The sequence below is a fragment of the Bos javanicus genome, chromosome 28, assembly GCF_032452875.1.
Source record: "Bos javanicus breed banteng chromosome 28, ARS-OSU_banteng_1.0, whole genome shotgun sequence".
Classification (NCBI taxonomy): Eukaryota; Metazoa; Chordata; class Mammalia; order Artiodactyla; family Bovidae; genus Bos; species Bos javanicus.
The window spans coordinates 9,275,629-9,302,843 of record NC_083895.1 but is presented as its reverse complement, the minus strand read 5'-3'; the positions used below and the strand labels follow the sequence as shown (position 1 = coordinate 9,302,843).

Here is a 27,215-nt window from a genome sequence, read left to right as displayed (position 1 = left end):
CTTGCTTTTTCCATGATCCAGCGGATGTTGGCAATTTCATCTCTGGTTCCTCTGCCTTTTCTAAAACCAGTTTGAACATCTGGAAGTTCACAGTTCACGTATTGCTGAAGCCTGGCTTGGAGAATTTTGAGCATTACTTTACTAGCGTGTGAGATGAGTGCAAGTGTGTGGTAGTTTGAGCATTCTTTGGCATTGCCTTTCTTTGGGATTGGAATGAAAACTGACCTTTTCCAGTCCTGTGGCCACTGCTGAGTTTTCCAAATTTGCTGGCATATTGAATGCAGCACTTTCACAGCATCATCTTTCAGGATTTGGAATACTCAACTGAAATTCCATCACCTCCACTAGCTTTGTTCGTAGTAATGCTTTCTAAGGCCCTCTTGATTTCACATTCCAGGATGTCTGGCTCTAGGTGAGTGATCATACCATCGTGATTATCTGGGTCATGAAGATCTTTTTGTACAGTTCTTCTGTGTATTCTTGCCACCTCTTCTTAATATCTTCTGCTTCTGTTAGGTCCATACCATTTCTGTCCTTTATCGAGCCCATCTTTGCATGAAATGTTCCCTTGGTATCTCTAATTTTCTTGAAGAGATCTCTAGTCTTTCCCATTCTGTTGTTTTCCTCTATTTCTTTGCATTGATTGCTGAGGAAGGCTTTCTTATCTCTTCTTGCTATTCTTTAGAACTCTACATTCAGATGCTTATATCTTTCCTTTTCTCCTTTGCTTTTCGCTTCTCTTCTTTTCACAGCTATTTGTAAGGCCTCCCCAGACAGCCATTTTGCTTTTTTGCATTTCTTTTCCATGGGGATGGTCTTGATCCCTGTCTCCTGTACAATGTCACAAACCTCCGTCCATAGTTCATCAGGCACTCTATCTATCAGATCTAGTCCCTTAAATCTATTTGTCACTTCCACTGTATAATCATAAGGGATTTGATTTAGGTCATACCTGAATGGTCTAGTGGTTTTCCCTACTTTCTTCAATTTAAGTCTGATTTTGCAATAAGGAGCTCATGATCTGAGCCACAGTCAGCTCCTGGTGTTGTTTTTGCAGACTGTATAGAGCTTCTCCATCTTTGGCTGCAAAGAATATAGTCAGTCTGATTTCGGTGTTGACCATCTGGTGATGTCCATGTGTAGAGTCTTCTCTTGTGTTGTTGGAAGAGGGTGTTTGCTATGACCAGTGCGTTCTCTTGGCAAAATTCTGTTAGCCTTTGCCCTGCTTCATTCCGTATTCCAAGGCCAAATTTGCCTGTTACTCCAGGTGTTTCTTGTCTTCCTACTTTTGCATTCTAGTCCCCTATAATGAAAAGGACATTCTTTTTGGGTGTTAGTTCTAAAAGGTCTTGTAGGTCTTCATAGAACCATTCAACTTCAGCTTCTTCAGCGTTACTGCTTGGGGCATAGACTTAGATTACTGTGATATTGAATGGTTTGCCTTGGAAACTAACAGAGATCATTCTGTCGTTTTTGAGATTGCATCCAAGTACTGCATTTCGGACTCTTTTGTTGACCATGATGGCTACTCCATTTCTTCTAAGGGATTCCTGCCTGCAGTAGTAGATATAATGGTCATCTGAGTTAAATTCACCCATTCCAGTCCATTTCAGTTCGCTGATTCCTAGAATGTCGACATTCACTCTTGCCATCTCTTGTTTGACCACTTCCAATTTGCCTTGATTCATGGCCCTGACATTCCAGGTTCCTTTGCAATATTGCTCTTTACAGCATCGGACCTTGCTTCTATCACCAGTCACATCCACAGCTGGGTATTGTTTTTGCTTTGGCTCCATTCTTTCTGGAGTTATTTCTCCACTGATCTCCAGTAGCATATTGGGCACCTACCGACCTGGGGAGTTCCTCTTTCATTATCCTATCATTTTGCCTTTTCATACTGTTCATGGGATTCTCATTTTTATATATAGTAGTGTGTAAATGTTAATCCAAAACTCCTAAATTTATCCTTTCCCCCCACATTTCCCTTTGGTGACCATAAGTTTATTTTTAAAGTCTGTTATGTGGTGACCCAAGGATGAAAGAGCAGATGAAACCAAGGAGGGTCTTAGAATGCAGGAACAGAAAAACCTGACCCTTATCGTCCTTCCCTCCCCCGTGCTGTAACTATTATGAAACAGTATAACCCATCTCCCCGCCCACCCCACAGGGAGACGGTATCTGCCCTCCTCTTCCCTGACCCAGTATACATGCCTCCTCTAACCAGCAAATGACCCGCAAGACCCCTATCCCACTCCTTGTACCCGGGGTATAAAAGTGGACTAAGGACCCTGGTTCAATGTTGTTCTCCCTTGAGCTGGCCTGCTGTTCTCAGAGCATCTCCCTCTCATAAACTTAATTTCTGTCTCATTCTGCCTCATGTCTGGAAATTCTTTTCCAACCTGCGCATGGACCACAACATGTTATTCTGTTTCTGTTTTGTAAATAAGTTTATTTTTATCATTTTTAAGATAAAGATTGCACATACAAGTGATGTCATATGGTATTTGTCTTTGTCTGACTGACTTAGTATAATAATCTCTAGGTGCATCCATGTTGCTGAAAATGACATTATTTCATTTCTACCCTATAAGCTCCAACTGAAGAGATTTTTGCCATCTATTTCTTTGGTAAATCTCAGAGTAAACTCATCTTGAATTTCATCTTGGTAAATTCATCTAAGAAAATGGATGAATGAATGAATTAGCATATTTATAGATACATAAGTCCTTGGATGGAAGATTTCAGGACTAATAAATTTTGAAATGTGTTACCGGTAATGTGGTCTGAGAACAGAAGAACAACAAAATGTTTTTGAAATTCAAATGTATAGCAGCAGAAAAATGATTGATTTATAAATGACTTTTGAATATACTAATCACAGAGGCAATGATAATGCTGCTTTGTACTGAGTCATTATATGCCTACTGCAGTAAACATTTTAGTTCATAAAATTACAAAGTCTATTTAGAAACTGTCCCCCCACTTTTTTTTTTGCTTTGTCTTGCAGCATGCGGAATCTTAGCTCCCTGACCAGGAATCGAACCTGTGCCTCCTGCCGTTGAAGCACAGAATCTTAACCACTGGACCACCGGGGAAGTCCCAGAAACTGCACTTAAAAAAGAAAAAAAGAAAAACCAGAATGTGGCTCCAGGGAGATGAGGTGTATTGCACTGGGCTGGGTGATCTCGCTTTTTCTTAGAGACAGGAAGAAGCTTTTAGAGGATCCTGTCTAGAGCTTTTAAAGCTTTTAATAGGGGACATTTACTGAAGGGGAACAGGGCAGCTTTTAACAGGCAACATTCTTTACTGAAGGGGGACATGGGGGGAGGGGGTTGGGGGAACCCCATGGGGAGTGGAAAGCTGCTCAGGGCTCCTTCCTCCCCTAATCCCAGACACCCATTCCCTGTTGGCCACTTCAGCTCTGAAGGGAGACTGACTTGGACCCAGTCTGACCCACTCTCAAATTCTGGGGAGGAAGAACCGGATTGAGTCACCTGGGACAGCTGTCCATCTCTCGGGTAGTCGTCATCTGGGTGTGCAGTGACGGCGTAAAGACATGGTGTTAGGGCGTCTGCCGGCGTGGTGGGGCGTCACGAGAACTGCGGTCCGGGCCAGTACCTCAAGTGCCCATGAAGAGATTCTCTGGTGGTGCTTCTCTGGTGGTGGCTGGGACTCTGTGCTCCCAACGTGGAGAGTCTGGGTTTGATCCTAGGTTGCAGAACAAGATTCCGCATCCCACAATTAAGAACTGGTGCAGCCAAATAAAATAAAAAGTAAAGTAAAATAAAATGAAAAATTAAAAAAATTGGCTATGGCACTGTGGAACCCTTTGATCATATAAGATCTTTTTTTTTTAATTGTAGAAGATGTTTATCAGTTTTCACAATCAATAGCCAGACAAAAAATAAAAATTCATTACAGTTGCAAGCCATAGTGGAAACATGATTAAACTAACAATATAAAATAATTACAAGTGATTCGGGGGCCAAGCAGAGAGATGTGGTGAGTGGAAGTGCATCCAGGCACATGTTTTCATCTGCCCAGTCATTCTGTCTTTTGTGCATTTAATCCTTTTACATTTAAGGTAATTATCAATATGTAGGATCCTATTACCATTTCCTTAAATGTTTTGGTTTATTTTGTGTAGTTTTTTTTTTTTTCCTTCTCTTGTGTTTCCTGCTTAGAGAAGTTCCTTTAGCATTTGTTGTAAAGTTGATTTAGTGGTGCTGAATTCTCCTAACTTTTGCTTGTCTGTAAGATCTTGCCTAGCAGCCAACGATGAAAAAAATGGACAGAGGCCGAGTTGTTCTGGTAAAGGAGATGGTAACCAAAGTCCCACCAAATTGATCTCCTTCTGTTAGTGCTGAGGAGTGAGTTTTGAAAACTGTGGATCTAACTGTATCTCCTGTTTTCATAGAACAGGCTCAGATGGTGAAGAATCTGCCTGCAATGCAGGAGAGCTGGGTTCGATCCCCGAGTGGGGAAGACCCCCTGGAAGAGAGCATGGCAACCCACTCCAGTATTCATGCCTGGAGAATCCCATGGACAGAGGAGCCTGGCGGGTTACAGTCTATGGGGTCACAAGAGCCGGATGCAGCTGAGCACAGAAGCTAGCGCCTCGGAGGTTCACAGCAGCTCAGCGTCAGGGTGTGATGAGCATCAAGAGCCCAGACTCCTGGGGGAACGTTCTTACGAAATTCCACTTGCTCCTTGATCCCAGGTACCAAACACACAACGGCTGGCAAAGTCTCCTATTTTAGTAAAATGCCTCTCTTTGGAAAGAAAGCAATTTGTGGAGTTCTAAGCCAAATTGATTTTGATTTACAGGGTTGAAAAAGAAAAAAAAAAAGAAAGCAACTACAGTTAAGTGAAATGCCAGGAGATTTGTGCCCTGAGCTGGAAGTTTAGTCTGATTAGGTTTCCCTAGGTGTGCTCACCTTGCCTCGTCTTGCTCAGCATCCTTCTCCCTTGAACATGGACGAGGGTCTGATGGCCCAGATAGGCTTGCTCTGGCCATTGACCACTTTCCCGGTTGCAAATGTGCTTTGGTGCCTCTCGTGGGATAACACCTCCAGATGACGCCTGTGTGTGTGTAGGCAGAAGCTAAATGAAGCAGGAACCTGGTAAGCTTGGTCGCCCCTATCCATGTGGATTATTTTATTTTTTAAAAAGAAGCTCATCTTATTTGTCCTTCGGGAAACACCATTTATATTTTCTCTGTTTATTTATTATTTGGTGGCATCGCAGCATACTGGATCTCTGATCTTCCCATGGCATGTGGAATCTTTAGTTGGAGTATGTGGGATCTCATTCCCTGACCAGGGATTGAAGCCGAGACCCCTGCAGTGGGACTGCAGAGTCTTAGCCACTGGACCACCAGGGAAGTCCCTCCACGGGTTTTTAAGGGTGCACTTGGGGAGATCTCTTGGCCCTGTCCTTGCAAACCGTTCTAGGGAAAGGGGTTTGGCGATGCGGCTGGAGGCCGGCCCCCGGTCCTCAGCTGGGCGCCCTTTGAAAGTCCCGCAGCTCCTCGCTCCACAGGGCTCGCGGGGGCTGTCCAGAGGCTCTACCCTGCGCCTCTGCCCTGCGCCTGCTCACGCAGCCACTTGATGGCACTGTTAGAACTGGAGAAAAGAGGCTTCCTCCCCTGCAACCGTTTTCCCTCATTCTAATCCTCTCCAAACTGTCATTTCCACCCACCTCCTTCCAAACAGAACAGAACAAAATCATTTCGTAGCCTGTTCCTGCTGCTCTGCCCCCAACCCAGTCCGCCCTGTCTGTCCCTGGCTGCCTGCAAAGATGAGTAGCCCCACTGCCTCCTTTTCTGCCCTCAGGGTCCCCTCTGTCCATCCTGTTTTTGCATCTTTATCATTCTGTGTGTGGTGGCGGGGTGGCCCTCTAGAGTTTCAGGCAATCTAGGGAAGTGGCAAGGGCCATGAAAGACTTATAAGGACCTGGGGGCCTAAAAGAGAAAGCAGAAGTGCCTGCAATCCTTCTGGTCGCATGACTTGTGTTCTAGAAGGAAAAAGAAACTAGGGCTGCATGCACAGAGGCAGCGTGGAGCAGGGTCACTGGAAGAAGGTGCTGGAAGGGGGAACGGGGCGGGGGAAGAATGTGCAGAGTGCAGGAAACGGGCTCTCGGCAGTGGAATCTTGGCGTCAACTTGGCCACTCAAAGGCTTTCTGTTCCTGGCTTCTGAGCTGCCGCTGTGTCAGAACCCCCTCCACTGGGTCAAGGGTAGGCGGGGTGCAGTCCTGAGCGACCCTCGCCCTCGTGCACTGGTTTTGACCCCTGCTTCCCAGTTCTGGCTGCCATTTCCTCTTCCTGTGAGATGTGAGTAGGGCGCAGACTGAGAGGACCAAGAGCTGGAGGAGAGAAAACATAGCTGTCCCCACCTCTGCCCACCTATCTCAGGTCCCCCAGGCTGCCAGGCGCTGCTGCCTCAGCTCGCTTCCCCCTCAGGGGAGACGAAAACAACATTTCTTGGGAGGAATTCGCTCTGAGAAAAGCATTTTCCCCTAACAATGACCAGGAAATCCTGTCTTGACTGATATTCTCAAGGTGTGCTGGCCTCTTGGCAGAGTCATTTGAAGGCTTATTCAACCATGCAAACGCCCATGAGACATGGTTCCCAAACTCCGTGGAGGCGTGCTGGCCACACCCCTCCCCTTGGCCAACCCTGACCTTGAGCAGGGAGCCCAGCCAGCTTGCCCAGCCTGCCTGCAGGTGGGAGGTCTCTCTGCTGACTCAGGCCCAGACTGGGTCAGGTGCCTGCCTTCAGTCCCATGAGTAATACCCTGCCTGTCCTCTGCAAAGGGCCTTCCCAGGATTAATGAATTAGTCACCCCCCGGGAGAGCGAGGGTGCAGGTTATGGTCATCCTCATTAAGGCGTGCCTCATAAGGCCTGCCTCAGGCCAGTGAGTGTCTGGATGTGGGTCAGGCAGACAGTGGCTCAGGGTGTTCCAGGGAGAGGCTCCTCCAGGGCGCAGGGGAGGCTGGAGCTTCTCACTGGGCAGCCGGGGGCTTCACCCACTGAGGGCCAAGGGGAGGGGACTGGAGAGTCTCAGGTCCATGTGAGAAGATGCAGACAGTTTGATACAGGCTCAGCCACACAGTTCCACAGTCTGCTCTGAACAATTCAGAAACTGACGCCGATGAGCCCCCCATCGTTCTGCCCCTCCAAGCAGGCCGTCCATATATTTATGAAATGCACCTCGGAACATTTTCCTTTCTGTGTCTGCGTGGGGATTTCAAATGACTAAAAGTGATAAAGCGCAGGTCACTATAGGACCTTGCAAAACAAAAGCGTGATGTGAATGCCTAGGAGAGTAGGGGCCCCGTGTCCCTCTGGGGCACGGGGCCCCCAAAGAGGTTTGTCTTCTTTCGGGAGCAGGACACAGGTGAGAGAGTTTTAGGAGGTAAGAATGTGTCCTGATGACAGAGCTAGGACCCAAGCACCTTCTGAAAGCCAGACAGCAGAGCAATCCTTTCGGTCAACCCTGTCTGCAGCTGCTTTTTATAAACTTGGCATAAATACATGCTTGGAAATGCCCGGGCAGTGTATCTGGAAAATATTTTCTACCATTCGAAAACACACACACACACATATACATGCTTAGAAAGGAAAAAAAAAACACAACAGAAATTGTGCATATTACAGAGCAGCTTCACTTGTGGTTTTTTCCATTACTTCCTCAGTTCATTTTTCTGCTGCCAATTTTAGAAGGCCATAAGTCATAGTTGTTGTTAAACTTTGTCAGTTAAAATGTAACTCTAAGAACAAGTCATATGATACATTGGAGCCAAATGGCCTTTTGGAAAGCATGGCGGTGGGAGGTAGGAGAGCCAGTCCTGGTGTCTTGGCGCTTCTCTGCTGTGTGTTAGGTGTCCTGCCCACGAGAAGAGTCCCCCCGTTGCTGGCCTCGGCTCCTGAAGGCCACTGATCCAAGGGAGGGAGGCTTCTCCACATTTATTCTGTGTGACCCAGGAATGGAACATAATCTTGTTTTTTGAAGTGCTCGTGTGTGCTAAGTCACTTCAGTCCTGTCCAACTCTTTGTGACTCTATTGACTGTAGCCCGCCAGGCTCCTCTGTCCATGGGATTCTCCAGGCAAGAGTACTGGAGTGGGTTGCCATGCCCTCCTCCAGGGGATCTTCTGGACCTGGGGATCGAACCTGCGTCTCTTATGTCTCCTGCATTGGCAGGCGGGTTCCTTACCACTAGCACCACCCCGGGAGTCCTCAGTCTTACACAATAATGAAATTCTCGATTGTTGAGAGAGACTTGTATATGTAACAGTTTTTTTTTTTTTTTTAATGTAGACATTTACTTATTTATTTTATTTATGGCTGTGCTGGGTCTTATTAACAGTTGCTGCATGCAGGTTCCTCTACCTTCATTGTAGCATGTGGGATTTAGTTCCGTGACCAGGGGTCGAACCTGGGCCTTCTGCATCAGGAGTGTGGAGTCTTAACCACTGGACTACCAGGGAAGTCCCTTCCTTGTGGAGGTTTTATTCTAGTGGGATTGATGGACAGACAGACACGGGCTGACTCACCCCTACAGTGCCTTTTGTACATGAGGCTAGCTACAGCCCTGAAGCAGAGGGACAGACGGCTAAGAGAGCCACCAGGAAAGACGGCTTTATCACAGGCAGAGTGGGATACTCTTGGGTCTGTCGTGTACTGTCCAGAGCCTGCCCGCCTTCCCTGTGGACTGGGCACAATGCCACTGCTCATGAGGTGAAATAACAAATGTGAAAAGCACGTCTGTTGTTGTTGTTAAGTCACTAAGTCGTGTCCGACTCTTTGCGACCCCGTGAACAACTGACTGGTTCAGAATTGGGAAAGGAGTACGGTAAGGCTATATGTTGTCACCCTGCTTATTTAACTTACATGCAGGGTACATCATGTGAAATGCTGGGCTGGATGAATCACAAGCTGGAATCAAGATTTCCAGGAAAAATATCAATAACTTCAGATATGCAGATGATACCACTCTAATGGCAGAAAGCAAAGAGGAACTAAAGAGCCTCTTGATGAGGGCGAATGAGGAGAGTGAAAACACTGGCCTGAAAGTCAAATTTAAAAACTAAGATCATATCATTTCATGGCAAACAGAAAGGGAAAAAGGAGAAGCAGTGACAGATTTTGTCTTCTTGGGTTCCAAAATCACTGTGGACGGTGACAGGGCTTGGCAGCTCCCATAACCCTCTCCTGGGTCCCTGATTATCAGATCCATTTCCTGCCTTCTCCTTTGAATAAACTGATTGAATCATCCAACCTTCCTTGGACAAACAGACCCTTTCCAAAACAGCTGGTCTGAATGACATTTGTTGGGACCTGCTCCCCCAGGTCCTTCCGTGGCCCGGCGGTGCCCCGCCGCTGGCCCCTAACGAACAAGGGTGGGGGCCAAGCTCCTCTCTGCGCCCCCTGTGTGCTACGCTCTCTCTACCTGGGGCCACAGCTTCTCGATGCTCTGTCTGCGGAGAAACGTTTCAAAGACTCAGGAAATGAACTCACTTTTTTTCCCCCCTCCCCCTCCTTTTCCAAAACAGTGCCGCCTTCCTGGAAGAAAGCAAACAAAACAAGTGTGACTATTTAAAAAATTATTGGAAAACGCCTTCTTCATGAATGCTCCGGCTCCTCTGGGGCAGATGTGTCACCTTGGGTTCCCTTTGCTGCTCAGCCCCTGGTGCGTGTAGCGGGGAGGGGCCAGGGCAGCCTTGGAGGAGGAGGAGGAGCTGATGGGGCCTGGTAAACAGGCCCCTCTAAACAACCACACGCACCTCACACACTCAGATGTGGAGGTGAGTGCATCTGAGCGTGCTGGCCCATGTCCAGCTGAAACTAGCCCAGGGGTCTGCCTTCCTCCCAAGTGTGGACTGGCTTCTGCCAGGCGTGGGGGGCTGACTATTTTGGGTTTCTAGGTGTTGTTATAAATAACAACAATCATGGGCTGTATGGGGATTGAAGACGAAGCCTTTTCCTTTCGGCCATCTGGGCAGGATGCTTTTCCTTTGATGAGGGAAAAAAAAACTTAGCTGTGTTTCAACTGGAAAATTGGCTCCCAATTGGGGTGACAGCAGACACTGAATGACCCTGTCTTTGCAGGAACGAGAGCAAGCTCTGTCCAGGGCAGGGGGCAGGGCGGGGAAAGCCCTTCAGCTGCTCAGGTCCTGACTTGAGGGGACGCAAGGCCAGGAGAGCCCCCTTGAGGTGTTCAGCAGCGTGGTTCTCTTGGCTCAGGTTTTTCCATTATCAGGCTGTGACAGCCATGCATGACAGACACCCTCCAGAGATATCTCTCTGCTTTCATAACACTGAACGATTTTTTTTTCTGACTCATCTTCAGAAGATCCCCCTCCCCCTCGTCATTTGAAAATAAATATAATTAGTAACAGGCAGACATACTGTATATAGCCAGCCCCTCCTATCCGGGAGAGTTATAATTAAATGTACACGCTGTCTGTTGTTCCCTGTCTGCTAAATGCTTCGCCACCCGCTTTAGGGAAGCAGCAGCCCCCCGGGTGGATGTTGCAGGGAGAGAGAGCGGGTGGGGCTGAGTTCAGTGTCCCATGGAACGTGAAGGCCGGAGTGCTGGCAGAGTGGCAGGTATGCTCCCTGTCCCTCGCACTGCCTGCCTCTCTGCCTTTCTCCATCGTCAACCTTGAGCGGCTCCAGGAAATGCCTGGTCAGTTCTGGGGACTGTCCCCTCCTGGGAGGCAGAGAGATGGTTGCCAAGCCTGGTTGTCATGGCAACACGGTGGCTGCTGCTCCTGCAGCTGGTGAGGGGCACCTGAGTGCATGCAGGTTGGTGAGATCTGCCCTCCCCGGGCCAGGGGCCAAGACCGTCGCATTCGTCTGTTCCCGGCTCCTGGCCTGCGAGGCCGGCACCCGGGCTGTGGCCCTGAGCTCAGGCAGGTTATCCCCAGGTAACCCTCGACTCTCCTTCCTGACACCAGGGTGGGCTGGGTGCTCGGTGACCACTGCCCAGGCCCCGGGAGAGGTCATATTCTGCTGAAATCAGTGGGTCAGGTGGCTCTGGGAATGCACACGCACCTCGTGGGTATATTCTGGGACCACAGCACAGCCAGCAGGCTTGGCGACACCGGGCCTGGCGACACAGCGGAGGCGGGCGTCCCTCCTGTCCCTCGGGCAGCTGAGGCGGTCACCGGATGACGAGTTGGCCTGGCCCTCCCTGGCCTGGACTGAATACAGCAGCGTCATCCGAGCCACGGGCACCTTCACCCGGGCTGCTCTCAGAGTGTTTTCCAAGCAAATAGTAGTTTCACAACACCCGTGAGAAGTAGGTGGGGTGACAAAGCATTCTTTGTCCCTGTCTTATAGATGGGGAAATGGCAGGGCTGGCCTGGCCAGCTGGTGAGGCCAAGAAGGGGAGGCGGGTGCCCTCCCCTCTCCTGGGACTCTGGGGCACGAGGTGCCAGGGTCTGCTGGCTCGTGGTCTCAAGCCCAGCTCCTGGGGGTAAGGGGGAGACCCCTCAGAGACAGAGGCCAGGGGTGGAGGCAGTGCAGGGCTTCTTGGGACTGATGGCCTCGGTGTCCAAACCAGGAACTCGGTCACGGCCCTGTGGTCTGAGATGCTGACCCCAGCCGTGGGTGACCCCAGCAAGTGTCAACGCGCTGTACTGAGCCCAGTCTGCTTGAAGTTACTGGACTCTTGGAAGTGGTGATTAAGTACTTTTTGAGCAGCTGTGCTGGTAATATTTCCAGTAATATTTCCAGGGCTATGGTGGTGAATGAGGCAGACGTGGCCCCTGTGGCTTGTGGGGCTTGCAGGAGACAGATAGTCACCACATCAAATGAAGAGGAATATAAAAATGCATGATGTAGGCTGGGGGAGGAGGGCCAACTTTAGGTAGGGGAGCAGAGCATGAGTCTGTAGGAGCTAATCCCAAATGATGGTGAGAAGCTGGACTGGGCCAAGCATGCCAGAGGGAAGGGGCAGTGGTGCAGAGGCCCGGACAGGGGAATGAAGGTGGCCTGTTCAAAGGTTACGGAGAAGGACGTTGCAAGAGATGACGTTGGGAGTAAGCAAGCAGTATGTGACCCCGGATTTCTTGGAGAGGCGGTACTGACATACTTTGCTGATGGACTGGATGTGGGGCATGAAGGAGGGAAGAGTTAAGGATGACTTCTGAGTGTTTGCTTGAGTTGGAGAGTAGAGAGGCAGATTGAGATGGGGAGGACTTAGAGCACACGGAGATGGGAAGTGAAGAGGATGGTCTTGGACATGGGTGTTTGATGCTGCCTTCTAGCCGGCTGCAAATGGGGCTTGAGTTTCAGCCTTTCTTATGCTCTCCTTCTGAGATCATGGAGAAGAAAGATGGAAAGTTGGGACTACCCTGGTGGTCCAGTGGTTAAGACTCTGTGCTTCCAATGCAGAGGGCACATTTGATCTCTGCTTGGGGAAATAAGATCCTGCATGACGCATGGCCAAAAAAAAAAAAAGTGGCGAGTTCTATGCCAGTTGGGTTTTGAACTCACTGGGGCCTTCCAGGGGAAGCCTCACATCCCATATTTTCCAAAGAGGATTATATTCCTACTTTCTGGGTTCGGGGAGGTCTCTTCTACTGTAGGGGAAGGAGACCAGCCAAGATGGCCATGTGCCATATGGTGAACAGCCTTCTGCAGACCCAGCCTGCTTGTCCCTTCCTGTCCAGCCCATCTTGTCCCTTCCTGTTCAAAGCCAAATTCTTGGTCACTTGTCCTTGGGCATCGCAGTGAGACTGATGTCATCGCCTGTGGGTGAGGAAGGCCTGGAGCCTTGTCTCTCATTTGGTTGGTTTAAATGGAATGGTGAGGGTTTAGCCATGTCTTCCGCAAAGAGGCATTTGAAGAGCTGTGAACAGCAATGTCATTGGCCAGAGAGGGACCTGCTGAGAAGCAGGGCTGGGGCCCTCTGTGCCTCTTCAAAGCATGTACCTTAGGAGAACCCGTTCATTCTCTTGTAGCATAAATTGGAAGCTATAAAGAGACTTGATATTGGGCTCACCTACTCTATGTCACTGCAAGGCCAACTTATAGCCAGTAGTGCCATGGAAGCTCCAATTCTGGGTCTCCAGGGAATTATTTTAGAGCAAAGGATTTATTGTGATGTTTACATGTATGGGAATCTCCTGACATCTTATCATAAAGCTTTACAATGTGGCACGGAGTGTATATTTTGGATTTTACCCTGGAAGTTTACTTCTTGGTGTACTAAAAACATTGAAGTGGATTTGGGGATATCAGTTCTCATACCCCAAGAACTCCTTGGGTCAAAAGTCAGAAGTTCGCCTATTAGGATCAGTTTTTCAACCAGACAGAATGACTATCGTTGGTGTTGTGCTCTCCAACTCAAAGTGCTTTCACGACCATTTCCTCATCCAATTCTCCCCACAATTCATATGCGGATATAGAGGCAGCAGCTCAGAGAGGTTGAGTCATTTGTTTAAAGTCACACAGCAAAGGGAGAGCTGGGAATGAGCCCCAGTCCTCTGGCCTCTACCTGCCCAAGGCCCTGCTGTTGCATCTTTGATGGAAAAGGGCCAGGGTGGTTCTGGCACCTGGACCAACCGTGTGACAGTGAGTTTGGTAAGCCCAGCCTGGGAGGTGTTTGAAATTCCCTGAGCTGGCACCTGGGAACTAGTTCTTCTTTCCAGAAGGCTGTGTTGCAATGTGACCAAGAAGGTTGAGACTGAAAGCCATTACTTCACCCATGTGAGTGAAGGTCATTCATCACCCCAGGAAGTGCACGGAGCTGCAACGTTTAGTGGGGAGGTGAGCTGCTCCTGAATGAAGCCTCGGTGTGGCCTGGCACCCTTCCACATGGTGGGGAGAAGGGGAGCTTCTGGAAGGGAGGATGTGCTAGGCAGCTCGGCCCAGGAGCCCAGAGCCCCCCAGGACCCTGGCCATACCCGAACCAGCCCCTCTTCTGAGAATACTAGGTGGAAGTTGCACCCACAAACAGGAGGGATGCTGGTTCACAGGAGCTGGCTGAGGCCTTTTGCATCCTGTGATGGGCATGCCTGGAAGGTCACCTGGGGAAATCTGAGCGACTGCAAGTTACCCGAGTGTCCTTGCATGGACGACCTCGCTTCCTCGTTGAGCAGGTCACGCTTGCTTTCTTGTCCGAGTCCAGAGTGTCCCACCTGCACTGGTGTCCGTGGAAGTCCTGTACCTCAGAGTTGGGCAGGGGGGGACAGAGTCCCGAACACATTTGTACATGTTCCCGCAGTGAGCGCCTATGTATATTTTGGCCACAGGATCTTAATTCCCTGGCCAGGAATCGAATTCATGACTCCTGCAGTGGAAGCTTGGGGTCCTAACCACTGGACTAGCAAGGGAAGTCCCGGGCATCTGTAACTGATGAAGTAGGGTAGTGCCGGGGCCTTCTGCCTCACACTTGTGACCTGGCTCTCCATCATGGCTCCCTTTTGGCCTCTCCTGATGAGGGCCCAGGGCTGAAATGTCCTTGAAAGTCTCCACTCAGGCCTCAGGTTGGTGTCCCTTCTTCAGAGAGGCTTTCCTGACGTTAACACCCATGCCCCCAACAACCTTGGTGCTTCCCACGGCACATGTCACCACCAGAAACTGGTTTCTCTGTTTGCTTCTCACATCTCTTCTCACCCAAAGGTAAACTCCATCAGAGACGGCACTGTACGTGGTCCGCCTCCTGTCACACCCTCAGCACCTGGCAGAGCCTGGGGCTGGCACACACAGTATCAATACCCCGAATGAATGGATGCAACCGAGTAGCTGACACGAAGGTGGGCTGGAATAGGGGGGGAGGCGGGTTCATCTGAGCCGATGCTCCACGAGCACCCTCGAGGATGCTCTGGGCTCCAGCAGCAGGCAAACTTGGTTCTCCTGGACCCCTGCAACGCTCTCTCTGGGGCTGAGCTGGAGGAGCATCCTAAGAGCATGGTTACTCCCTGATGGATGAGTGGGTTGCAAGGAGGAGTAAACCCAGGGACTGGCCAGAGGTCAGGGGTCACTCAGCCTCAGAAACTGCACATGTCAATAGCATTGAGGCACCCAGGAATGTGGTTTTGGTTGATGTAAACTTGCTGCAATGGACCACACCTGCTTCTCAGCCCAGAGACGTGGGAAAGAGAAAGACACGGCTTGTTTTGGTGGTGGCGGAGGAACCGGTAATAGTAGAAGCATGCCCTTCGTCTGACTCAGAGCGGGTACCCTGCCATCGCCTAAGGACCTCAGGGAGGTCGGTCCAGGGCTTCTGGCCCTGCCTCGTCAGCGCTCGGCAAGCCACGTGTTCCAACAAGTACTGGCTTAGGGGATGGAACAGCCTGCCTTTTGTCCAAATTTTTCCTTTGAACTTAAGATGTACAAAACACCTTTTGAAGAAGAACATAACGAGATTGGGACGGGAAGACTGCCTCATTTGGACACTCATGTCCTCAGCTCTGCCCAGAGGGCTTCTGTCATCTGCTCCTCTGGCGCCTGCATCACACCCAGTCTTTGGGCTCCCAGGCTGGTCAGCGTGGGAGGCACGCTGAATGTGATTGCCTGGCAATCACATTCCCCGAATCTTCTTCTTTTCCTCTCCCCGCCCCCAGTTATTCTGCTAAGAGGATGTGGCAATTGAAGAGTGAGCTTCTGGAGTCGGAAGCCTGCCTGCAGACCCTGTGTTTATCCCCAAAACTCTTGAGGCAGAGAAAGCAGGACAGGTGAGAAGCACAGCTAGACAGTGACTCGCGGAAAGTCTAAGTTTCGCTCCAGGGGATTCTCCTGGTGCCAGGGAACATGCTCAGCCCTCTCCCCTCCAGTCTTTTCTCTTGCCGAAGAGCTGCTGGTGGGAGGTATGACCTTTTCTCAGGCAGTGGGAGGGCCTGCCTTGCTCGTCAGGACCACAGCCTTTATCCCTCACAGCGCCCCTGTGTGGCAGATGCTGTAATTGCCTTGCAATTCATCCTGGAGTGTGACCCCAGGGTGCTGGGACCTGAGACTGAATAGAGCCTGCACCATGCTATGCAGAGAGGGGCATTTGACAGATGGGGCCAAAATGTGGACCCGACACCCACCCACTCACACACCTTATACCTTCTGTAGGAATCCTGTTCTCAGCAAGTGGTGGTTTAAAAGCCCATAGCCATGGCGATCCACTTTGGATTCAAGCTACATCCCGAGGCTTTTGTAAATCTCCCCTTGGTCAAATGAGCAGTTTGATGCCTTGGTTCTTTAAAATGCTGGAAATGTTTATTTCTTCTTGCCTCTTGTTCTTTCAAGCTTGAAATTTCTCTGCACATCAAAGTCTTCAAAATGCCCTCAAACTAGTCTCCAAAGGCATTTTCACTTGGCTCTGGGTGATAGCAGATGTTCTTCCTTTGGGAGGTTGAAGCTTGTGTTCTGTTCTCCAGTGCGGTGATGTTTAGAAGACCAGATACCGAGACAGACAGCCTTTTTCTCAGATGAGCAGAAATTTGTGTTATGTTTTCATAGATTTTGATTATTCTAAGTAGGGGTAGCTGAAGTCTACGTGGTGTTTGATGTGCAGTGGTTTTACCTGCTGCGATCTATGTTTTTATGGTTTTACAGCATCTTAGTACAATACCTCCAGAGAAGGCAATGGCACCCCACTCCAGTACTCTTGCCTGGAAAATCCCATGGACGGAGGAGCCTGGTAGGCTGCAGTCCATGGGGTCACTAAGAGTCGGACACGACTGAGCGACTTCATTTTCACTTTTCACTTTCATGCATTGGAGGAGGAAATGGCAACCCACTCCAGTGTCCTTGCCTGGAAAATCCCAGGGACGGGGGAGCCTGGTGGGCTGCCGTCTATGGGGTCACACAGAGTCGGGCACGACTGAAGCGACTTAGCAGCAGCAGCAGAAGCAGCACAATACATCAGTGTTGCCATATCCAAGAGGATGTTTTCCCACCATCACATGTGGTATATCATGAATGTATGTGCATATCCTATGGACAGATCTGACCATATTTCACTCAGAATTCGTTTATCTTTCTAAAGATTCTCTTGCCTAGTCATTAAAAAATGCAATCTAATTACCTAGGTACCTTTTTCATTAAGCCCGTTAAAAAATGTATTATATTTATTTGGCTGCCCCGGGTCTTAGTTATGGCACATGGCATCTTCTATCTTCGTTACAGCATGCCGAATCATTAGTTGTGGCATGCGGGATCTAGTTCCCTGATCAGGGATCGAACCCAGGCCCCCTGCATTGGGAGCGTGAAGTCTTAGCCACTGGACCACCAGGCAAGTGCCAAGCCCGTTTGTGTGTTTGTTTGGATAGAGGAGAACAACAACATTATAGTTCTTGATTTCTTGTCGCTCTTTGTCCCAGCTTACCAAATGATATCTGTCCTCACACGTCTGTCTGTCTCTTGCTCTCTCCAGGAACTGGAAATAAACTGTCCTTTCCTATTCCTGGCCACCCATCTGCATGTCTGCCTGCATCCTGGCCCCACAGCCCACCCCTCACTCCCTGAAGCTCTCTTGCATCCTAGGGAAGTCAATTCTGTTACCCTGCAGAATTCTGATTTTCCTGCTCTTTATCCTTAGCTTTCACTCATTCAGGACTTGGCTATACTCTTGCTTTCACTTCCTCATGACTCCTTATGAACCCACAGAAAACACGCTTGCTAAGGCCATTCATCTGCACTCTTTCACATTCACATTTCCAGGCGCACAGGGGCACCTTGAGGGAATGGTCCCACAGACGTCTCAAGCTCAAGACGGTCAGGAATGAATGTGCCATCCTCCTCTCCAAGTCTGCTTAGCTCCTGGTATTTCCCATGTCAGCTGGGGATGCAGACTCATCCAGGTGCTCAAGACAGAACACCTGGGTTTCATCCTTACTCCGCCTCATCTCCCCTGTTCTAGTCTTTTGGTTGAGTTTACTTTCTGACTCCTGTCTCCTGGGTCAGTCTGCCCTTCAGCGCTTGGCAGCCCCACTGGGCCCACATCTCCCTTGCCTGGACTATGACAATAGCTGATCTGTTAGTCTCTTTGCTTCTCCTTTGAAACTCTCTCCAAACTCAGTAGAGTAACCATTGATGGTGGGAATATGGCCATGCCCTCCTGGTCTTTTTTCCCATATGTTTTACCACAGGATATTGAATATAGTTCCCTGTGCTATATCATAGGACCTGTTTGTTTATCCATCCTACATATGATAGATTGTATCTACTAATCCTAAACTTCCAATCCAGCCTTCCCCCACCTCCCTTCCCACTCGGCAACCTCAAGTCTCTTCTCTGTCGGGGAGTCTGTTTCTGTTTCATAGATAAATTCATTTATTTCATATTTTAGAGTCCACATATAAGTGATGTCATATGGTATCGGTCTTTTTTTTTAAAAAACGTTATTATGTATTTATTTATTTGGCTGGGCTGTGTCTTAGTTGTGGCATGCAGGATTGCGGCATGCCAGATCTAATTTCCTGACCAGGGATTGAACCCAGGACCCCTGCATTGCGAGTGTGGAATCTTAACTGTTGGACCACGAGGGAAGTGCCTGTCTTTCTCTTTCTGAGTTATATTACTTAATACAATAATCTTTAGGTTCATCCATGTTGCTGCAAATGGCATTGCTTCATTCTTTTTTATGGTGGGGTGATATTCCATTGTGTGTGTGTATTTATGTCCTTCCATGACTGCTGATTAGTTGTGGGTCACATAAAAGCTCTTAGCCTGGCATGCAAACGTGGACCCTGTTTATATTTTTGGCCTCATTTCCTGATACTGTGTGCTCTAGAAGTACTGAGCAACTTGTAATCACCAGCATCTGCATGCTGGTCATGCCCACTGGGGCTTCCCAGGTGGCTCAATGGTAAAGAAGGCACCAGCCAATGCAGGAGATGTGGGTTCGATCCCTGGGTCAGGAAGACCCCCTATAGAAGGAAATAGCAACCCACTCCAGTATTCTTGCCTGGAAAATCCCATGGACAGAGGAGCCTGGCAGGCTACAGAGTCCATAGGCTCACAAAAGAGTTGGACACAACTGAGCGACTAAACAACAGCAACATGCCCATGGCCTTAATAAGTATGATTCTCTTTGCCAGGGATAACTCCTAATTTCTCAGTTTCCTGGCAAACTCCTATTCATCCTGCAAGATCCTCACTCAGGATCACCACCGCTTCCTCCCAAGACAGCTTCCTCCCTAAGGCAGGATCAGTCACCCTCCTCTGAACCGCGAGGAGACTGCTCTCATTCTCCCTGCGACTCTGGTGTCGTTTATCTTATCTGACTTCCTGCTGCCACTCACATCTGTGGGACTGTAACTGTTCTGAGAGCAGGACCTGTTTTGCTACAACCCAGTTTCTAGCACAACATACAGCACGTTAGAATCTCAATAAACGTGTCACTCCGAGACTGCAAATATTCTTGTTGTTGTCGTTCAGTTGCTCAGTCGTGTCTCTTTGTGACCCCACGGACTGTAGCACGCCAGGCTTCCCTGTCCTCCACGATCTCCCAGAATTTGCTCAAACTCATGTCCATTGAGTCGGTGATGCCATCCAACCATCTCACCCTATGCCTCCCTCTTCTACTGCCTTCAATCTTTCCCAGCATCAGGGTTTTTTCCAACGAGTCGGCTCTTCACATTAGGTGGCCAAAGTATTGAAACTTCAGCTTCCGTATCAGTCCTTCCAATGACTACTCAGGATTGATTTCCTTTAGGATGGACTGGCTTGGTCTCCTTGCTGTCCAAGGGAATCTTAAGTCTTCTCCATAACCACAGTTTGAAGGCCTCAATTCTTTAGTGCTCAGCCTTTTTTATTGTCCCTCTCTCACATCTGTACATGACCACCATAGCTTTGACTATATGGACCTTTGTCACAAAGCAATGCAGACCTTTGTTGGCAAATATTCTAGGAAAGTGCAAAGAAAAGTCCTTGGTCCTGGCCCTTAGGCCTCTTCACAGCTAATACAGTTCAAAGAGGAACACCTGGCAGGGCCCCAAGAGACATCACAGAACCCGTCCCCCCCTGTCTGGGGTGGCCGACTGCTCTCACATTGCCTTTTTTGGTCAGAAGACTTGAGCCTGATTTGGCTTTGTCATTTACTGATGCTGAAACTCTCCGAGCTTCAATTTGCTAAAGGAGACAAGGATTTGCTAGGATAACGCAGCCCAGAGCCTTCTGTGAACCTGCGGGCTGCTACAGAGTTCTCTTCCTGCCATCAGGCATCTGGGCTTGCATCTCGTCTACGAGCACGAGGGGCATGTGTGCCCGAGCCTGTGTCCAACGCTGTTTATAAAGGTCGATGCGCTGGCAGGGACGTGGCTTAGCTGACAGTGGCCTAGTACATTAGCAGCTGTGTTCCTTTATAGGGCGACGGCTGGGGAAGGTATCATAACAGTGCTGTTTGGGGTCACCTAAGGTTGGACAATGTGATGGAGCCACAGAGTCGAGGTTGTGGAGTGGCTCTGTTTTGACTCAGCACGTTTATCAGCACCTCCTGGTGGGGATTTGGTGGGAGCCGGTGAGAATGGGGGATGGGACATGGGCATGAGTGGGAGGGGAGGTGGGGATTGAGAGGGGGCTGGCAGGTGCAGGCAGCATCACACGAGGGGAGCCCGTGATGGTCACGGCCATCAGCCGTGGGCACAAGCCCCCTCTGAGCTGCCACGGCACCCCAGGTGCGGCTCAGATGGCCCCCCGGGCAGCATGTAACACACACACCCATCAGTGAGGGGACTTGAGCCCCACACTGCGGTTGGCCTTCATTGTACCGGTCCTGAGTGACACCTGCATAGACTAGACCTTGGCGCCAGTGTGTAATTCCTGGCATTAGCTAACCAGGTGGGGCGTTGCTGACACTTTCCGAGTCCTCCTTTTTTGCCCTAGGAAGATCCCTAGATTCTAGTCGTACAAGATGCCACATGTTTTGTGCCGGATTCCTCAGCAGATATCTGCCTCTCCCTGCACTGTTCAGGTGGCCACAGGCAGCGGACCCCTTCTGCTGACTGTCCTCACCTAGTGGGGTTTCTCTGGTGGCCACAGCCTCCTCCCATGACTGGCTATCTTTTTACGAGCTAGACTTTGTTTTTCTGCCCATTCCTACACACCTTCACCCACTCATTTCTGCTCCAGTGCTACCGTGTGCGTGTGTGAGTAACTCAGTCGTGTCCATATCTTTGCGACCTGACTCCATGGACTGTAGCCCACCAGGCTCCTCTGTCCATGGGATTTCCTAGGCAAGAATACTGGAGTGGGTTGCCATTTCCTCCTCCAGGGGATCTTCCCAACCCAGGGATGGAACCCGAGTCTCCTGCATTGGCAGGTGGATTCTTTACCCCAAGCCACCTGGGAAGCACCCTGCCCCAGTGCTACTGAACATCCTCTAAGCCAGCTGCCCCGCTCAGCCCAGGTATAGAAACAGGATAGGCTCAGTTCTGCTCTCCAGAGCTTGTGAGAACCAACGCCAGAGAGTGAACTAGGTGCTCTGAGATCAGATCCTGGACCCTCGGCAGGGTTATCAGCACAGAGTTGCTCAGCATCTTTTGGGGATAAAATACAGTGGCATCTATAAACACAAAATACATGCTACTTATGTATGCACATGTGTGATCAGTTTGTCTGACTCTTTGTGATCCTGTGGACTGTAGCCCACCAGGCTCCTCTGCCTATGGAGTTTTCCAGGCAACAGTACTGGAGTCGGTTGTCATTCCCTTCTCCAGGGGATCTTCCTGACCCATCGATCATACCCATGTCTCCCGCATTGGCAGGCGGATTCTTTACTATTGAACCACCTGGGAGTAAGAACTATGTCTGAACATAGTTAGCATCATCAAGAATCTTCCAGAACAGGTGTTTTCTAGATATGAAACTCTTGGTGCCCTTATTATAATAAATCACTCAGTGACAATCCACACGTATGAAGGGCTTCCCATGTGGCACTACTGGTAAAGAACCCCTCCGCTAATGTAGGAGACTTAAGAGACACGGGTTCAATCCCTGGGTTGGGAAGATCCCCTGGAGGAGCGCATGGCAATCCATCCCAGTGTTCTTGCCTGAAGAATCCCATAGACAGAGAAACCTGGCAGGCTACAGTCCATAGGGTTGCAAAGAGTCGGATACGACTGAAGTGACTTAGCACGCACGTCCACACACATGTGAATACAGACATAATTAGCTTTGAGAGGGTTAAAACACAGCTCAGAGAAGGATTTTTGGAGATGGGCCATGTTTGCAAGCAGAACTTTCTTTCAAAACCCTCTTGGGCAGCAGTCTGACATAGGAATCCAGGGATAAAGGTGAAGCTCAGAATGGGAACCTACACCAGGTGCGTCTCTCACAATGCACCTCACCTGGGTAAACACACATTTGCATATCAATGCATGGATTACGATGCTTCCTTTTCTCAGAACTAGTCAGTGCTCTGTTACACACAGAGGCGGACAAACAGGCAGTGATCTTTCAAATTCCTTGCAATATGAGAGTAGAGGACTCAGGTCTTCAGAGCCCCAGAGGCCTGAACCATTTAGTGATTTCTTTACACTCTCCCTGAACGCAAGTGATGCTGTTTGGTAACCGATCCTGCCTTCAGAAGTGGGCCTGGCCTGTACTGTGCTGTGCAAAGTCGCTTAGTGTCCAACTCTTTTCGACGCTATGGACCGCAGCCCACCAGGCTTCTCTGTCCATGGGATTCTCCAGGCAAGAATATGGGAGGGGGTTGCCATGCCCTTCTGCAAGGACTCTTCACCCAAGGATCGAACCCTTACGTCTCCTGCATTGGCAGGAGGGTTCTTTACCACTAGCGCCATCTGGGAGGCCCTGACCTGCACTGCTGCGGCTGCTGCTAAGTCGCTTCAGTCGTGTCCGACTCTGTGCGATCCCATAGACGGCAGCCCACCAGGCTCCCCGGTCCCTGGGATTCTCCAGGCAAGAACACTGGAGTGGGTTGCCATTTCCTCCTCCAATGCATGAAAGTGAAAAGTGAAAGTGAAGTCGCTCAGTCGTGTCCGACTCTTAGTGACCCCATGGACTGCAGCCTACCAGGCTCCTCCGTCCATGGGATTTTCCAGGCAAGAGTACTGGAGTGGGGTGCCATTGCCTTCTCCAATACTCAGTACTAGCCGGCCAAAAATTGAAATTCCACTGGAAGCCAGTCATTACAGGAAGCCTGGAACTTGCAGAGGAAGACAGGTGGCTTTGATGGTTATTGATTAGTTCACTAGGTACGGATGGAAGTTTTCAAAGAGACCGAATGAAATACCAGGTCCTGAGCTTGGGCCTCATGTTGCTGCTGCCACGAGGAACAGGTGGGAAGGCTCCGGAGTGTCAGATGTGTCAAGTACAGGTGAACAGTAACTGGATCACCGCAGGGGCCTGAGGCGGCGGGGTACCGCCTGTGATCCATCAAGGGAAGCGGTGTCCTGGGGGCAAAGCCAAGTCCCTCCCACCTGTCAGCTGTGGGACTCATAGGTTAACCTGAGCCTGTTCCCACAGGACTGACATTGACTGGTTCCAGTCGATGGAAGTTGATGCAAATCAGTGCCATTTCCTCTGCAGCGATAATTAACCTGCGGCAACCTTGTAGGAGCAGGTAGTTTGGGGAGAATGGTGGGGAGATGTTGGAGGCAGATTAGCATTTTTCAGCTCTCATGGTGATTTGTGCTGAATTTCAGTGTGCGGGCACGCGGTTCCAACTCATTACCATAAAAGAACCTCATAAATTCAATTGCTAGGCAGGGAAAATCGACTGTTTAGACAGAGGGCCTGGGATGCTAGTCTGCTCTGAGGGCCTGTGGGAGGCCTGGTCCCCACCTGAGTGTCCTCAATTTCCTGATCTGACCTCTAGAATTCGTCCAGCCCAGGGACCTACGATCCTACTCATTGTAACCAATGAGGGGCCTGCCTGGGGCCCGAGGAAGCATCTAGCCTGCCTGCCTGAGCAGTCGCCAACAGACGACACGTGATGTTCATTTCCAGTCACTTGGAAGACAGCACTGCCTCCTTGGGCCCTCTGCGCATGAGCAGCTGCCCCGTGATTAAGGGTGGTGGGCTTATTTTGGGGGGATCAAGTGGCCCAGTGAAACTGATTACTTGCAGGGGGTGGGGCTCTCTGTTTTGGTCATTTTGATCCCAGCATTTAGCACAAGGCACTCAAGATCCAAGAACCATTCGTGGAAAGAGGGAAGAAAGACCAGAGGGAAGAACATTTCCCCGGAAATCCTTCCTTATGTTGGAACCAAATCCTACTGCCGTCAGCTCAAGTCACGTTCTCTGTAGCTTACTCTTTTTTCCATCGAGCATTTAGACACATCTTTAATTGGTTCTTAACACTTCTCAAGAATACCAATGAGAGACATCAAGTCTGTTATCCGCATTTCATTGATCAGGCGGGCAGGCACAGAGCAGAGGCAGCTGCTCTGCCATCCCCCATGGCAGTGGGGTCTGGATGGGAGCTCGGTTTACCCATGTGCCCTTCCAAGGAGGGTGTGCTTGGAAGGGGTCAGTTAGGCCAATCCTGAGGGCCCACTGTCCCTGGTCAGGCTTCTAGAAATCTAGCACTGACTCTGGTTTCCAGAATGGTGAGCGTGCCTTTCCTTTTGGGGGTCCTCTGGCTGTGAGTGTGATGAGCATACATCAAGGTGCCTAAAGACACAAAAACAGATGCTATGTGTCATTATTATCTTTTAGTTACTTTGAGGTTGAGTTTCATAGGAAAAGAGTGTTGTTTCATTTGCATTTAAGACTATGTTTAACCGTGGAACGAAAGGCTGACTTTCTTTTACAGGAATTTCAAGTGGTAGAGGTCAGCTGGTCCTATGGACTGCATGTGTGTGTCTCCCAAAATTCATATATTTAAATTAACCTCCAGTGAGATGGTATTAGTGGGCGGGACCTTCGGGAGGTAATCAGGTCAAGAGGGTAGAGCCCTCTTAAACCAGAGACCCTGGAAGCTCCCTCAGCCCTCCTGCCCTGTGGAGACACCTTGAGAAGGTGCTGTTTGTGAGCCAGGAAGCAGGCCTTCATCAGACACTGATCCTGCTGGTGCCCTGATCTTGGACTTCCAACCTCTTCTGCTGTGAGAAATTAATGTTGGTTGTGTATAAACCACATAGCTTATGGTAATTTTGTTATAGTAGCCCAAATGGAGTAAGATACAGCCCTCGGAAACTGATGCAATGTTTCTAAGAGATGTAGATTTAAACAAATACTCACAGAGGCCATTAACGTGTGTGTGTGTGCACGTGTGTGGCGGTGGCATCTCTGTGTGTCAACGGAAGACATACTTTGTCATCCTCTATGTAGTCTGGGAAAGGAATTTGATAAAATACAGAAGAACTTCAAGGGCATTCCCTGGTGGTCCAGTGCTCAGGACTCTGGGCTTCCACAGCAGGGGACACAGTTGGATCCCTGGTCAGGGAAATAAGATCCTTCATGCTGTGAGGCATGGCCAAAAAAATAAACACATCAATATTTTAAAAAGAGAGAGAGAAAAAAAGAACTTTATACTCTTGTTTCTGTTTTTTGCCTCAGAATGCTTGAAGACCTTCCCAGCTGTTCTGTGTTTGGATCTGGCTCTCAGGCCTGAACACAGAGGGTGCAGAGGGTGGCTGGAACCAGTCCTGGGTTTCTCTGAGCCCCTCAAAGAATATTCTGAGTACATAAGAAACCATCTGTATACTACCTGCAGCAGGAGCTGTGCTGCTGAAGAACAGTAGCATGAATTAAGAAGGAAAATTCTGAGCTTAAAGTTAACCCCACTCTCTACCAGCATATACAGTTAACAAATATTTGACAGGAAAGCCAAGAACACCCAATGAAGAAAGGATGATGTTGAGAATAGTGGATAAACACATGTGGAAGAATGAAACTGGACCTCTATCTTATACCATTTACAAAAATTAACTCAAAATGGATCAAAAAGACTTAAAGGTAAGACCCAAAACTCCTAGAACAAAACAGAAAAGAAACTCCTTGAACTTGGCATTAGCAAAGATTTTTTGGATGTGGTACCAAAAGCACAAAAAAGAAAGCAAAAGTCAACAGATGGGACCACATCAGACTTAAAAGCCTCTGTACAGAAACAGGAAAAAATCAACAAAGTGAAAAGGCAACCTATAGGATGGGAGAAATATTTGCAAACCATGTATCTGATAAGAGGTTAATATACAAAATAACAGAAAACCCCAAACAATTTGATTTTTAAAAAATAGGCAGAGGAAATAAATAGACATTTTTTTCCCAAAGAAAATATCCAAATGGCCAATGGGTACCTGAAAAGATGCTCAGCATCACTAATCCTCAGGGAAATGCAAATCAAAGCCAAAATGAGGTGTTAGAATGGCTTTCATTAAGAAGACGAGACAAGTGTTGGTGAGGAGATGGAAAAAAGGGAACCCCTGTATGCTGTTGGTAAAATGTAAATCGCTATAGCCACAACTGAAAACAATACAGAAGTTCCTCAAAAAATCAAAAATAGAACTGCCATATGACCCAGCAAATTCATTTCTGGGTATGTGCCCAAGGGAAATGAAATGAAAACAGGATGGTGAAGAGTGACATGCACTCCCATGGGTGTTGCCGCATTATTCACAAAAACTAAGATACAGAAACAACTGAAGCATTCGCCAATAGCTGAATGCATAAGAAGATGTGCTGTATATATACAGTGGAATATTATTCAGCCACGAGAAAGGACATCCTGCCATTTGGAACAACGTGGATGGACCTTGAGGACATTAGGCTAAATGAGTCAGACAGAGAGAGACAAATACCATGTATCACTTATATGTGGAACCTATTGTGAAAAAGCCAAACTTGCACAAATAGTGAGGAAAACAGTGGTTTCCATGGGTTAGGGTATGGGGGAGTATGAGCGTTATTTAAGGATATGAGCTTGCAACTAGTAGATAAATGAGCTTTGGAGGTCTAATACACAGTATAGTGAATATATATAGCAATATTGTATTCATCAAATTTGCTAAGAGACTATATCTTAATTATTCCTACCACAAAAAGCAATGATAAGGGCTTCCCTGGGGGTCTAGTGTTTAAGGTTCTGTGCTTCCGATACGGGGGCACAAGGGCATCAGAGTGTGGGGCTCAGTAGTTACGGCATGCAGCTTTAGTTGTTCGGAGGCATGTGGGATCTTACTTCCCTGACCAGGGATCAAACCTGTGCCACCTGCATTATTGCAGGCAGACTCTCAAGTGCCGGACCACCAGGGAAGTCCCAGCTTTGCTCTTTCGCTTTGCTGGCTCTCCAAAGCTGTTT

General features: G+C 48.9%; 1 long non-coding RNA gene across 2 annotated transcripts; it reads right to left on the bottom strand.

Annotated features, from left to right (window-relative positions):
* Positions 1–1,426: 1,426 nt before the first annotated feature.
* On the bottom strand, positions 1,427–26,655 carry LOC133240321 (uncharacterized). 2 transcript variants are annotated; one of them, XR_009734194.1, is made up of 3 exons: positions 26,215–26,655; positions 4,938–5,103; positions 1,427–3,748 (listed from the first exon to the last, which is right to left on the bottom strand). It is a non-coding gene; the product is annotated as an uncharacterized LOC133240321 (long non-coding RNA). The 2 variants fall into 2 exon arrangements; XR_009734193.1 differs by lacking the exon at positions 26,215–26,655 and adding an exon at positions 11,063–18,219.
* Positions 26,656–27,215: the final 560 nt, after the last annotated feature.